This window comes from Zingiber officinale, chromosome 3A (assembly GCF_018446385.1).
Source record: "Zingiber officinale cultivar Zhangliang chromosome 3A, Zo_v1.1, whole genome shotgun sequence".
Classification (NCBI taxonomy): domain Eukaryota; kingdom Viridiplantae; phylum Streptophyta; class Magnoliopsida; order Zingiberales; family Zingiberaceae; genus Zingiber; species Zingiber officinale.
The window spans coordinates 42,481,419-42,495,924 of record NC_055990.1 but is presented as its reverse complement, the minus strand read 5'-3'; positions in this window follow the sequence as shown (position 1 = coordinate 42,495,924).

Here is a 14,506-nt window from a genome sequence, read left to right as displayed (position 1 = left end):
TGGCTAATACGCCCAAGAATTAATATAAATGTCATTATGTCCTATATTCCAACCGTTGGAAATATGCCTATAGTTTTACTCGATCCAACTGAGTTAACTAGTTACTCAATCTAATTGAGTTGTACTCACCCATGCGTTGATAGGCGGGACCAAGATTGTCCCTCCATACCCTACCAAGATAATATGTGTTGCTTTGCTTTGGCAGATTCAACAACACATGTGATCGAGGTAGTGATAGGTATCACGGCATGGTAGGCATTTTAGAGTTGACGCGATTTAGATCTAATCTAATCGACGATGTGTATCATATACTCGATTTAGATCTAATCTAATCATAGAGGAGATGCATCATGTGCGCGACTTAGATCTAATCTAATCGTCGAGATGTATCATATACGCGATTGATCGAAGCGAATCGTTAAGGCGCTAATTATCTACTTTACTAGCATGCATCAAATACACACACACAAGCAATTAATTATACTATTTGTGATTAGTCATGGCCCTACTACGATCTTCTCAAGCCAATGAGAAGATCGGATGGTCAACCTAGGGTCCACAGCTTCTCAAGCTCCTCCCTTTGACCACCTTGTGTTGCTCGCGCCCTTCTCGTAACTCCGTCTCTAGTGGACCTCCCACGACTCCAATTTTGTACATTACAATTTTGAAACTCGAGTTACATTCGAGTCTAAACTAATTTACAACAAGAATATAAAATAGAGAAAGGCACGACACGCAGGTCGCGAATCAAATATACAACACGCACATCACATGACGGCACGCAGGCCGTATTATGAATTATAACACATTTCCAATCAAATTGGGTCTTTTTGGGCCATGACTATCACAAAATGATACATAATTCTAAATTATATATTTTCTATAATTTTCTATAATTTTTACTATATTTTTTACAATTTTTTATGAGTAAAATTTCCGGTGGTTCCGTTTTGCGGGTTTTCGGGCGCAATCGCGGAATGAATCTCCTTGCGGGGCCAGGGGCAGCGCCCCTACCAGCGATCTAACCATCGCGAGTGTTCCTTAGTGATCCTACAGTGCCTTAGCCCACTGTCCCAAAAAGATTTAGGGCGAAACCTTGCCGTTTCTGAAAAATCTTCTCGGTAGTCGAAGCCTACAAGTGTCGAAACACTTGTGCTTCGCTTCTACGAGAAAAATACCCATAAAAACTATAAAAATCCTAAATTTACAGAACATTACAGAACCTACATTTTTCATAAAAATGCAAACTAAACTCATACAAGACTTCGCACGTGGCTCTGATACCACTGTTGGATTTTTCGGGCCGCGAAAACCGCTTTTTCGCGTCGCGGAAACCCCGAAACCCCAAGCCACCGGATCCGTGCGAAGTAAAATAAAACAAAAATATGAGTAAAAGTTTCCTAAAATCTAGATCTACACTAGGAGAAGAGCCTTTACCCTTGATGCGCGCCCTTCGCGAATCCCGCTCGTCCAAGGTGTCGGATCTCAAGATTGTCAAAGTAAACAATCCTCTAGAAGTATCCACACGAACAAACTAGGTGGAGAAACCTAACACAAAGGTGTGCTAGAACCTTGGTAAGGTTCGACCAAGAGAGGAGAGGGAGAGCAAGAAGAGAGAGCAAGGAAGAAGATGAAGTGAATGCCCTTGAATGAAAAAATGAATTTTCATTCCTCACAAAAGTGGTCGACCACCTCTTGGAGTTGTAACTCCTTTTCATTAAATATGGAGGCCATTAAAGAGGGGACTTGTAACCTCCATGAGGTGGCACACACATGTGCCAACTATGATGATGTGGCACATCATCATTGGTCACTTAATGCCAACTCACAAATGAGGTGGCAAATGGTCAAGTCAAACTTGGCCTTTCATCTTCCTTCTCAAGTCAAGTCAAACTTGACCAAATCTCTCTCATGGTTGATCTAATCTAACCATTTGATTCAAACCAATTTAATATAATGAATCTAATTCATTTAATTAAATTGATTCAATGAGTCATAATCTAAATTAGACTCATTGAACACATGAATCAACTTGAGTCCAACTCAATTAGCCCAATTAGGATTACTCTTAATCCAATTTGATTCATCACATGAATCTAATCTTCTTAGTTCATCATATGAACCTAATCTCCATCTAATTGTCCTTAGTGTGTGACCCTATAGGTTCTTATAACGTTGGCAATGCCCCTAAACCCATTTAGGAGCATAAGTAATGAGCGGTATCTAGCAACACATCATTACTCCTCAAGTTACAAGAATGTTGAGATCCAACATCACCTTGTGACTACTAATTGTGACTCCTCACAATATATGACAAGTGTCCTTCTATCATAGACATCTAGATTGATCAATATGAAGCATAGACCGTGTCATCCTCTAATCAATCTAAATTTTGAACTCCAAGTAGACTCACTAAATCAAATGAGCTCAATATCTCATATTGACTTATTTGGGCATGGTCATGCACTTCGTGGTCTCACTCTATCAAGAATATCGATGTCACTCCCGTTATATGGGAGGGATAGATCCCATCTACATCACTCACATCCCTCTGCATAATTTGTTACATACCAGTAATCGTCTTTATAGTCCACCCAGTTACGGGTGACGTTTGACGAATCCAAAGTACATAACTCCTTATGTAGGGAACCATGGTGACTTCAGGTCTAAGGACTAGTAGTCATACTAATAGTCACATGAGAAAGTATATGACACTCATATAATGATCTATGATACTTTCTCATGGCGGGTCATTCAATATACATTCTCCAATGCATACCTATGTGTCAACTCGATATCTCTATATCCATGACTTGTGAGATCAAGTCATCGAGTTGACCTACATGCTAGTCTCGTCGCATTAACATTGTCCCTGAATGTTAATACTCGACTAGGAATGATTAAGAGTAGTGTTCCCTATATCATCTCACTATCGGTTCAACTAACCGATTGATATAGGTAAGAACCCTCTACTCAAGGACGCTATTATACTTAGTTTATCTGACACCAATACAAGTAAGCATAATAACCAGAACAAATGTCTTTATTAATATACAAGAATATGATTCAATGAGTCCATACAACAATCATCAAAAGATTGGCTCTTGGGCTCTAACTAACATGTCATGCACTATCAGATCACAGTATAGTTCTCTGTCTGCGATTCTGATGGGTATAGCTCGCAGCATATGAGTGGATGGCATCACCTCTCCTGACGATAGGGTCATTAAGAACCTGCAATGTAAGGCTTGGGGTGACATGTCCATCTTTCTTGTGAACAGTGTAGAGACGAACGAGTGTGTCGCCCAGTATCTAATAATACGGTAGCATGCTGACTGAAAATAAATATCTGACCTGTAACAACGGTAGAAGCATTTGCCACATCTTCCTTGGTGAGGGAGAAGATTCTGGCATTTGTCGCAATAGGCGGAGCTTCCAACCTCCCTTGGCTTATCTGAGGGCCTTCTATCGCAGCTTGCATCAAGTGTAGTTGCGAGGGAGCACCTTGGTTCTGGACATACTGCTGGGGAAGTGTCTGAACTTGAGTAGGACAGTTTCTGACCATATGTCCTTCCAATCCACAGTTGTAGCACCTATTTGTGCCTATACGGCATATTCCTGGATGCTTCTTCCCACATGTGGTACACTGAGGGAACGTGGTTTGCTTACTTGCTGGACCTCCCTTAGAGTCGTTCCATTGCTTCCTCTTGCCACTGTGGTTTCCTTTCCAGCTGGTTCTGGTGCTTTGAGGTTTCTGTCCTCAGGGCTGGACTTGACTCTTGCCCGCGTTCAGTGCCTTCAGATAGTGTTCGGTGATCAGGGCACTGCTGATTAACTCTTCGGCAGTCTGCGGTCTATTAATTCCGCCGAACACATTTAGAGCTATCTCGGGTCTGAGCATCTTCAGCATAAGTCTGACCCTTTCTCTTTCTGTGCTGACCAATTCTGGGCATAGGTGCGCTAACCGGTTGAATCTCTTCACGGCTTCATTAACTGGTAGGTCACCTTGTCAGAACTCGGTGAACTCGTCATAGTGCTTGTTGGTCACACGCATGTGAAATAATTCCTCGAAGAATTCAGTCTCGAAGTCTGTCCATCTCATTTGATTCACTTGTCTCTATGCTTTGACTCGGTCCCATCACATTCTTGCATCGCCCGTAAGGCAGAACGATGCACACTTGACCTTCTCGTGCTCGGGCTAATCCAATAGCTCTACTATGCTCTCCACAGTCTTGAACCAGGCTTGGGCGTCCCATGGCTCACAGTTACCAGAGAAAGCTTCCGGCTTCAGCCTCTGCCACTGAATCAGGTACGCCTCCTGTCGAACCACTGGGCTGGGCCTACCGGTGGTACAGGTGCTGGTGGTACTAGTGCAGCTGTAGGTATGACTGGCATCGCATTCTGATTCCCGGGTGGGGTAGCAAGGTTCCCTTGCTGATTCATCAGAGTATTTATTATTTACTGCTGTTCTGTGACCTGACGCTGAAGTTCAGTGACTACATGCATCAGATCAGGTGCGGGTACCGCTTCTTCGGCTCTGGTATTGCGTCTTCTAGCCATGCTTATCTTCATGAGTGACAACAAGGCTAGCATAAGTTATTATTATTCCTAACCTACCATCATACATACTTAGACTAAAACTGTGACTTATCGTAATTAACATAGAGTAGACATGCATACTTAAATTAAAGCATTCCTTATCATACATAATAAAAAAAATAGAGTAGGCATAGAAATTCTTACTTGGAGCGGCAGGATGTAGGCTTGATGTGTGTGTGTAGTGGAAAGGTAGACCTGCTCTGATACCAAACTGTAACGCCCGCCCTCCCACTGCTTAGGAGGGACGGGGTTACTTACAGTCATACGTGCATACATAAAAAATGAGAGGAAGAAGGAGAGGAGGAGGAAGAGAAGAAGAAAAATGAATTTTCTCTTTCCTTTTCTCCTTTTATTCCAAATGAGAGGAAGAAGGAAAAATGAACTTTTTCTTCCCTTTTCTTTTACTCATCCTAAATGAAGGAAGAAAGCAAACCCTCCTTTCATTGGAAGAAGAATAAGGAAACTTGAACTTCTCCTTCTTAGTGAAGAGAGTCTTCACTTTCCTTACCTTTAACTATCTTGTCCCTTTCCTTTCTAACAGCACACCCCTGCTGGGGCTACTGGTTATGACATAGAACTACTTACTAAGAGGTCCAAGGTTCAAACCTTGGTCATGCATCTTTTTGGTTCTATTTTTCTTTTATTTTTGGAAATATTCACATAAGGCTTATTCTAATCATGCAACAATTCTCATAAAATAACTTAGGGATCCTATGGGTGTTATAGTGGCGCTCACTTGGCTACCAAGATTCATAAACTCTAGTACTTAAGCCTGGAGGTCTAAAGTTCGAATCCTGGGGAAGGCAAAAATCCACTGGCCAGGGGTGGGAAGTCCTAGTGAGTAACGACACGGTCGACGGTCGACGACATAAGGGGTCGCCAAATGGGCCAGGTCGTTACATATACAGCTTCATCAAGATTCTAACCTATAGCCTATAAAATACATCTGCAATTAAGGACTTACTATTACAGCACGAGTAAGTGACAATCTCCATTTGGTGAGTACATAGATCTATCAAGATTTCAAGATTTAGATGCTAGCGGTAGATAAATTTATAGATCTAACAAAATTCTTAGGGCCTAAATAAGAGGTATGGTGGAAGCAAATCCCCATACTAATTACTCCAAAGCACCTCTTTTGTCCAAAGTCAAACGAGAGGTGAAGGCTACACTTATTGGAAAAATGTTCATCAAACAAAAGCAAGATATCTAACTTTACTATCACTGACCACACACACACAAATATAAAATCAATAAAGGAAGGAATAGGTCACCGTAGTTGAGATGATCCTTTATGGCGATGACAGCGCCTTCTGCCTCTAATCGATGGAATCAGGCAGATCATCCCCTTCTCTCAGCTGGTACTAATTGCTGATGTTCCGAGAGGTGGATCTGAAGTCCGTGAGGAACCTGACAAGTACTCCTCGTTGGTGAGGTCAGCGAACTAGTCCATCGTGAGGCAGTAGGTGTGCTCCCCGTGGTCGGCCATCGAATTGTGCTCTTCGACAATTCGGAGGTTCTCCTTGAAGACCTTGAGTTGATATTCGTCTAGATATTGGTCATTTTCTGTAGGGCGATGCTTAGCCTCCACTCTAGGTAGAGCATTCTCACTTCCTCGTCGATACAGACAGGGACGACCCTATCTTTCTTGGAGAGGGTGAGGACGTCCTGACAGGGAACAGAGGAAATGACAACAAGGGCGGAGGACGAGAAGAGAATGAGGAGGACAATGATGAAGGTGGAAACCATGAAATAAAAAGAGGGAAGAGAGAGGGCTCACGAGGGACGGCGAGGGTTTCGGCGATGGAGAAGGGTTTTCGATGGGGTGAGATGCTACAGGGAATGATTCGGGGCGGGCGAGATAAAAAAATATGTCTAAGATTTTTAATAGTGTATTTCGGTGCACCGTTAAAATTTTAATTTTTAAAATTATATAATATTTTTAATAGTGTATTTTATATGAGGTTAAAATTTTAATTTTTTAAAGTTATAATATTTTTAACAACACATTAAAAGTGTGCTGTTAATATTAATTTTAATAGTATACAATTTTTTGCACGCTGTTATTTGTATAAGTATAATACTATCTACAGCGTACTTAATTGGGTGTGCTATAAAAAGTATTATTAACAGCGTGCCCTAAAAGTGTGTCGTTAATGACGTGCTGCAGAAAGTCATATTTGTTGTAGTGGTATTGAGCAGGACCACTTGAGATAGTTTCCTTTTATACTGACTACATAAAAGAACAAAACCTCTGTTATTATGGAAGTGCGTACTCTTAATCATGATATAATAACAAGCATGTATACTTAATATTTATTTCTTTAATTTATCAAAGGGTGCAATTTAGTTCGTTAAATCAATAAGCCCAATAAGTTGGGAAATGATATTATTTATATGGTGTGTTGTTGATTATAGAATGAAATTATGTCCTAGTAATCTAGGTTGATGATGTCCCCTTGAGGAGCTCATAAGGATTGTCATGTAAACCCTGCAGGTGGACTTAGTCTGACATGACAATAAGGTTGAGTGGTACTACTCTTGGAGCTAGATATTAATTAAGTGAGTTGTCAGTAACTCATTTAATTAGTGAGCATTCAATATCTTAAACATAGGGAGACTAACGCACTCATGATAAGAAGGAGCTCATATTGTAATATAAGATTGGTGCGGTAGTGCAATAATAACTCTTTAGTGGAATGAGATATTATTGATGAACTTGAGTTGGGTGTTCGGAGCGAACACAGGAAGCTCGAACTCATCGGGAGACGAAAACCAATTCTTGCTCTCGGTCCCTGTTGTAGCCTCTTATTTATAAAGCCTTATGTCCACTTAGAGTCAAGCTTCTTATTCATCTTGTTGTGGCCAGCCAAGCCAAGCTTGGAGCCCAAGCTAGGGTCGGCCAAGCCAATAAGAGGAGCCAAGTTGTGGCCGGCCAAGCTTGGAGCCCAAGCTAGGTGGCCGACCACATTAAAATAAAAAGGGTGTTTTAATTTTTAAACTCTTTCCTTTTGTGGAAGTCATGGTTTTAAAAGAAAGTTTTTAAAATTTTAAATATTTCCTTTTATAGCTTTCTATAAAGGATTAAGAGAAAGGTTTGATATCTTTCCTTATTTGTAGTTAAAAGAAAGATTTTAATTTTTGATAAAACTTTCCTTTTTTGTAACCATCCACATGTTTTAAAAGAAAGATTTTAATTTATAAAATTTTCCTTTTATAACCAACAAGGGATTTAAAAGAGAAATTTTTAATTAAAATTTCTTACCGGAAACAAATAAAGAAGTTTTAATTTTATGTTTAAAACTTTCCTTGTTTGGAGCACAAGTAGGTGGCCGGCCATGACAAGAAGAAAATGAAGTTTTAATTTTTTGTTTTAAAACTTTTCTTTTTAGTCATTGGCAAGGAATATAAGGAAGTTTTAATTATATTTAAAACTTTCCTTTTTTGCCAAGACCAAGGATTATAAAAAAGAAGGAGGGGTGCCTCACCTCATAACACTTCTTCTATTTTTCTCTTCCAATCCTTGGTGGCCGGCCCTTGTCCTTCTCTCTTCTCCTTTTGTTTTCTCTCTTGATGGCTGGCGGCATCTTGTGTGGAGATCTCTTGGTGGCCGGTTGCTTGAAGGAGAAGAAGAAGAAGAGAAGGAAGCTCTTTTGTCTAGCATCCCTTGGAGGTTAGTTGTGTAACGCCCGCCCCTCCTGCTTAGTGGAGGCGGGGTTACCTTCTATTATACATAACGTACATACATAATAGTTTTTATGATTTTTAAAAACAGCGGAAGTAATTGTTCATTTAAATCACAACTAATCATACCAATATCCTCAGCATAGTTATAAACTTAAAGAGTCATAATTATCCATTTCTAATATAAGCGTAAGTAAAAGTGATCATGCAAGTCATCAACATAAAATAAGCAGGTCTTTCTTTCTTGCCAAGCCACCACCACACACATCTACTGCCCCTCCTGCTGCTCCTTTAGTTTATCCATCCGTTTCCTTTATCTGTGGTACAAGGAAAGTAAGCTATGAGCACACAAGGCTCAGTAAAATTCTTTCCTACTCACAAAAATCGTACACCTCATATAAGAGTAATCATATTACATATCATAGCATGAATGAAACTCATATCATAGCATAAATGAAAATCTTATCATGGCATAAAATAAGCATCATATCATGGCATACATGACAATCAGATCATAGCATAAAATGGCATCATATCATGGCATAAATGTATCATATCATAGCATGAAGTAATCATCATATAATGGCATAAACTTATCATGGCATAAATGACAATCATATCATAACGTAACGTAAACATCATAATCTATCATAACATGAATATAAGTATCATGACACATCATATTACAACATAAAGAACATCCTATCATAACATGTGAGTGAGTATCATCTCCTGTCATTCCCTATCATAAACATATATGCAAGATGTCCTTTAAAATCATGTGTAATGTCCTGTGCAAGATGCTTTTCAAAACATGCTTCATATCATGTGCTAAATGTCTTGAAAACAATATCATATAGTACTTAAAAATAATCTCAACATGAGGGGGCCCGGCTTAGTACCACATACATACATAAATGCGCGCATCCTAAGTAGACCCAAGGTAGCTAGTCTTGAACCTACTAGGAAACTAGGCCCGTAGCTCGACCTAGGGGCACGTAAGGAGCCCACCTTTTACTAGGCTCGTTTCTTAGTCCATCGACCTAGGGGCGCATAAGGAGCCCACCCTTTTGGTACAAGTCATATAAAGTAAAATACATGTCATGTACATAACTTATCATAGCATATCATGTTCATATCATTCATAGCATATCATGTTCATGTCATTATGCTCATATCATTCATAGCATATCATGTTCATGTCATTCATAGCATATCATGTTCATGTCATTCATAGTATATCATGTTCATGTCATTCATAGCATATCATGTTCATGTCATTCATAACTTATCATAGCATCATAACTTATCATAGCATGGAGAGTGCTCTTGGTCCCACTTGATAGGGAAGCAACTCTTAGGCCTTTCACTTAGCATATCATAAAGAGTGCTCTTAGTCCCCACAATAGGGAAGCATCTCTTAGGCCTTTACTTGTCCTTTCATAAAGCATACATACTTGAGCATATAGCATATCATAGGAGACATTATCATAAAATATTCATAAGCATACATAAACGAGCATATAACATATCAGGGGAAATAAAATCATGTATGGAATATAAGTTAACATCTCCTAATTCATATCATGACAAAGTGAAGCACATAATGAGTTGTAATTGGGTCTCAATCATCAACTACTATGGGTGGCCGAAACATGCAAGGGGTCACCTAGGTTGCAAACAATCATAAAACATGTGAACCATAGATCCATTTCATAACATTTATCATAAGGAACCTCATAAGCATGTTTAATTTAGGTTCTAAGCTTTCTAGGCCTAAAATTCATGATGTGGCCGAAACATGCAAGTTCTAGATCTAGGTTTAAATAGCATATAAACATGTGAACCCTAAACAATTGTCATAACATCTATTATAAGGAACAACATGAGCATATAGAGTTTAGGTTCTAGGCTTCCTAGGCCTAAAATTTATGATGTGGCTGAAACATGCAAGTTCTAGATCTAGGTTTAAATAGCATATAAACATGTGAACCCTAAACAATTGTCATAACATCTATTATAAGGAACAACATGAGCATATGGAGTTTAGGTTCTAGGCTTCCTAGGTCTAAAACTCATGATGTGGCCGAAAGTCATGAAGTGTGGGACTAAATTCTAACTAAACACAACACATAATAATATCATGGTAACTTCATCTCATATCATAGGGAAGAGCATTAGCAAGTTAGGGTTGAGTTTAAGCTTGCCTAAGCCTCTAATCCTATCTTGGCCGAATGTTCAAAACATGAAAGCCTAGGTTTAAACAACATGCAATCATAAGTACTTCAAGATATCTTCATATCATATCATAAGAAAAATCCTAAGCAAGTTGGATTTGAGTTTAAGCTTCCATAGATTTTCAATCTTCTCATAGCCGAAACACTAAGTGAGGTTCACCTAATTCCAAGCAACATACTTAGCATGTAACAACATGAAAATATTCCTATCTTGTCATGGGAAAGATCATAAGCATGTTAGTTTTGAGTTTGAGCTTTCCTAGGGTTTTAAATCTCTTCATGGCCGAAACCCTAAGGTAAGATTCACTTAATTCCAAGCAACATATAAACATGGAAACACCAAGGAATATTCATATTTCCTAAGAAAGATCATAAGCATGTTGATTTGAATTTAAGCTTTCCCTATGCCTTAAAACTTGTCATGGCCGAAAGTTTCAAGAGTATGAAATCAAGCTATAAACAATATACAAGCATAAAAACATCATAAGGGAAATTATGAACATGTTAGGGTTGTGTTCAAGCTTTCCTAGGCCTTGTAACTCATCATGGCTGAAAGTTTCAAGGGGAAAACCCTAGGTTTTTAAGCCATCTAAACTTAAAGGAAAATCACATAACCACTTGTACCACAGGTGAGGGGATGCTTACCTCCTCTTGCTTGGTCTTTTCTTAAGATAAAGATACCCTTGTGAAGAAGAAGAGAGCTCCTCCTTCTAGTATTTTCTTTGCCTCTCTTGGTTGTAGGAAGTAGATCTTAAGGACTTCTTCTTGAGGTTTAGTTTTCCTTAGGAAGAAAACTTAGTTGGATTTCGGAAGTTTGGGAGAGGGAGACTTTAGGTTCAACAATGGTGAGGAAAGGAAGAAGGAAAATGAAATCCCTTTCCCTTTTTCTCTCTTATGCTAAGTGGGAGGAAGAAGCAAAGATAAGTTTTGCTTTCCCTTCCTTATTAACTCATTTCTTATTTTTTTCTTAATGAAGAATATCTCCATTCATCCCCCTTAGCCCCCCCAATCCCTCTTCTTCTTTATTCCCACGAAAATGGAAGGAAGAAAAGAGAAGAAGACAATTTGTCTTTTTCTTGTTATTCTCTTAATCAAGAGAAGGAGGAAGAAAGCTACTTGATGTTTTCTTGCTTCCTTCTCTTAATCATACTTTTACCTTTATCTACAAATTTCCATTCTCTAGTCAACAATACTTATGATGGCCTAGTGGTCATTCCTTAATCCTTAAAGCTTACTATTAGATTCAAAAAGGTTCAAGGTTCAATCCTTGACCAACTCTTTTTCTTTTATATCTTTTTGGTTCTCTCTTATCTCCCTTTTTATTCTACAAGAGAACATTTACGTATATAGCTTAAGAAATTCGTGGGTGTTATAAGTTGGTGGCCGGATCTTGGAAGCCTTGGAAAAATCTTGAGTGGATTTCATCTTGGAAGATCATCGCCCACACGACATCCAAGAGAAGGAGAGGAATACAGTAGAAGATCAAGAGGTCTATAAGCTACAAAAGGTATAACTAGTTATTAGTTTTCTTATCATAACTAGTTCATCTTTTGTATAGATTTTGAAAAACCAAACACAAGATATTATCAATTTTTTAAGTTATCATTTTTGTTATCGATTTTAATTTTTCGATTTCATGTTTTGATATTGTGCTTCTATTAAGGTCTCTGTAGTTAAACCTTGTTTACTGTAAGAAGTTAAATATCGATTTTCTTTAAAAGGCTTTGTCTAGGAAGTGGTGGATGATCTCATACCCAAGAAGGCCTAATGTCTCGCTATGTTTAACCTAGAAGTCGATCTTTGAAATAGATATTTAATAACTTCTGTAATATGATTTAACTTAGGAAGATCACATCGGTTAAACTTAAAGTAAGAATGTTAAGTTTCGTTCCCAATTCAAGTTTAACTTCTGAAGGACAACTTGAATTAATAATGTTAATCATTGTTTGCAATCTAAGTTTGACTTCAGTAGAGCACAAGGGTAGCTACGAAAAGTTCTATGCTTATACAAAATTTTTGTACAGGGAAACTAGAGCAGTATTCCGAGTAGCAACCAATAATTGGTATCAGAGCTAGGGTTTAGTCTATGTGTGTTTGGTTTTAGTTTAATTATGCACATGTCATACATAATTTAGGCATGATAATAGTAGGATGTGCAAATAGATTAACTCTGTGATTGCAGGCTCCAACTATTATGGCCTATGTGATTTGTGTGTGATTGGACCCTCAGACATGTCGAGGGCATTTTATGTGTGTGCATGATTGTATTTATTAAATACAGCAAGAGCTGTATTAGTTTTAGGATTTTACTTTTTGTTCGATCTAGATTACATGTACATTCCTTTGTAGAATATAGGATCGATAAATGTAAAATTCTATTTTTATCGCGGAACGTATCCTTGCGAGGTGTGATGCTATTTGAGGACTAGAGACGCATCAGAAAAGGAAGCTCGATGGACGCGACAACATGAGCCCTAGGGCTGGCGGCTAGTTTTGACGATTGCTAGGGCTTGCAGCACACGGAGGACAGTGATGGAAGAGACCATAATAGTTGGAAAATTATTTTTCCATATTTATTGCTTTTATTTTTTGTGATGTGTGTGCGTGTGTGCGCATGTTAAAAATCCTCATCTTAAATAACTAAGTGGGAGAGGGATTTATAAATAAATTTCACGGTCTCCATTACTGGTTTGTAAGTGATGTAAACAAACTTGTGCATTGGCTCTGAGTGCCTTCCTCTACATCGGATGAGTTTGTTTGTAGATCACTAGATCAAACTTCCATTATGGATGATTATAGGAAATTATTTAGGAGCGTGTGATCTTCTCCATCTGAAGGGGCACAATCATATTTAATGGACTAAGTATCAAGTAATGGTATACTCTTAGACACATTTAATAGTATCCTCCCCATCGGAGTCACTGTTATTATTTGTGTGACCAAGAGAATACCAACTATTAATTTTATTTGTCATAAAGTTAGGTTGACAAGAATAAAATTAATAGGTAAAACCTCCTCTTACAAATGTTTGAATTTGTATACGTCCACACTATCGTGACATACAAAATTCACAGTGTTCTGAGGTGTTGGTGAATTTAAATAATATTGTTTAAGGAATCAGTATTATTCTAAATTCTTAAGTTTTGACTAGATCTTATTTTGTGATTCTTAGGATGACTTTCAACCTAGCTATTATTCTGAAAGAGAACAAACTTACTAGTCTCAATTACATAGATTGGAAAAAAACTTGGACATTGTCCTAACTACTGAAGGTTATAAGTTTGTACTGATAGAGGTCTGCCCTAATGTGCCTAATAGCGATTCTAGTGAAGAGGAGATTGAGTATTATAGAAAATGGGTCAAGGCAGATGAGATGGCGCGGTGTTATATTTTATTTTCAGTGTCAAATGTGCTGCAACATTAGCATCAGGTCATGCCCACTGCCTATGACATGATGCACAATCTCAAGGAACTCTTCGGACACCAGAATCAGGCTGCTAGGCAAAAGGCTATGAGAAGCTTAATGACAACCACCATGTTTGAGGGGACACACGTAAGGGATCATATCCTCAAAATGATGGCTTACTTGAACGAGATACAAATCTTGGAGCTGAAATCGATGGGGAAACCCAGGTCGATATTATTTTCTAAACGCTACCTAAAAGTTTTGAGCAGTTCCGCCTGAACTACAATATGAATAAAAGGATTTATTCATTGGCGGAACTACTGATAGAACTTCAGGCAACAGAATGACTATTTCGTCATAATTCTCAAATCCACTTTGCTGAAAATGTTTCTACTTCTAAGTCGAAAGGCAAGAAGAAGAAGAAGAAGAAACAAGCTGGCTCGGCAAAGAAAGTGAATCGATCTCTAGGTACTAGACTAAAAGCAGGAGTGAATAAGCCGAAGGGTAAGTGCTTCATTTGCAAGAAGTTTGGACATTGGAAGGCGGACTATCCTCGTAGGAAAGAGAACAATAAAGATAT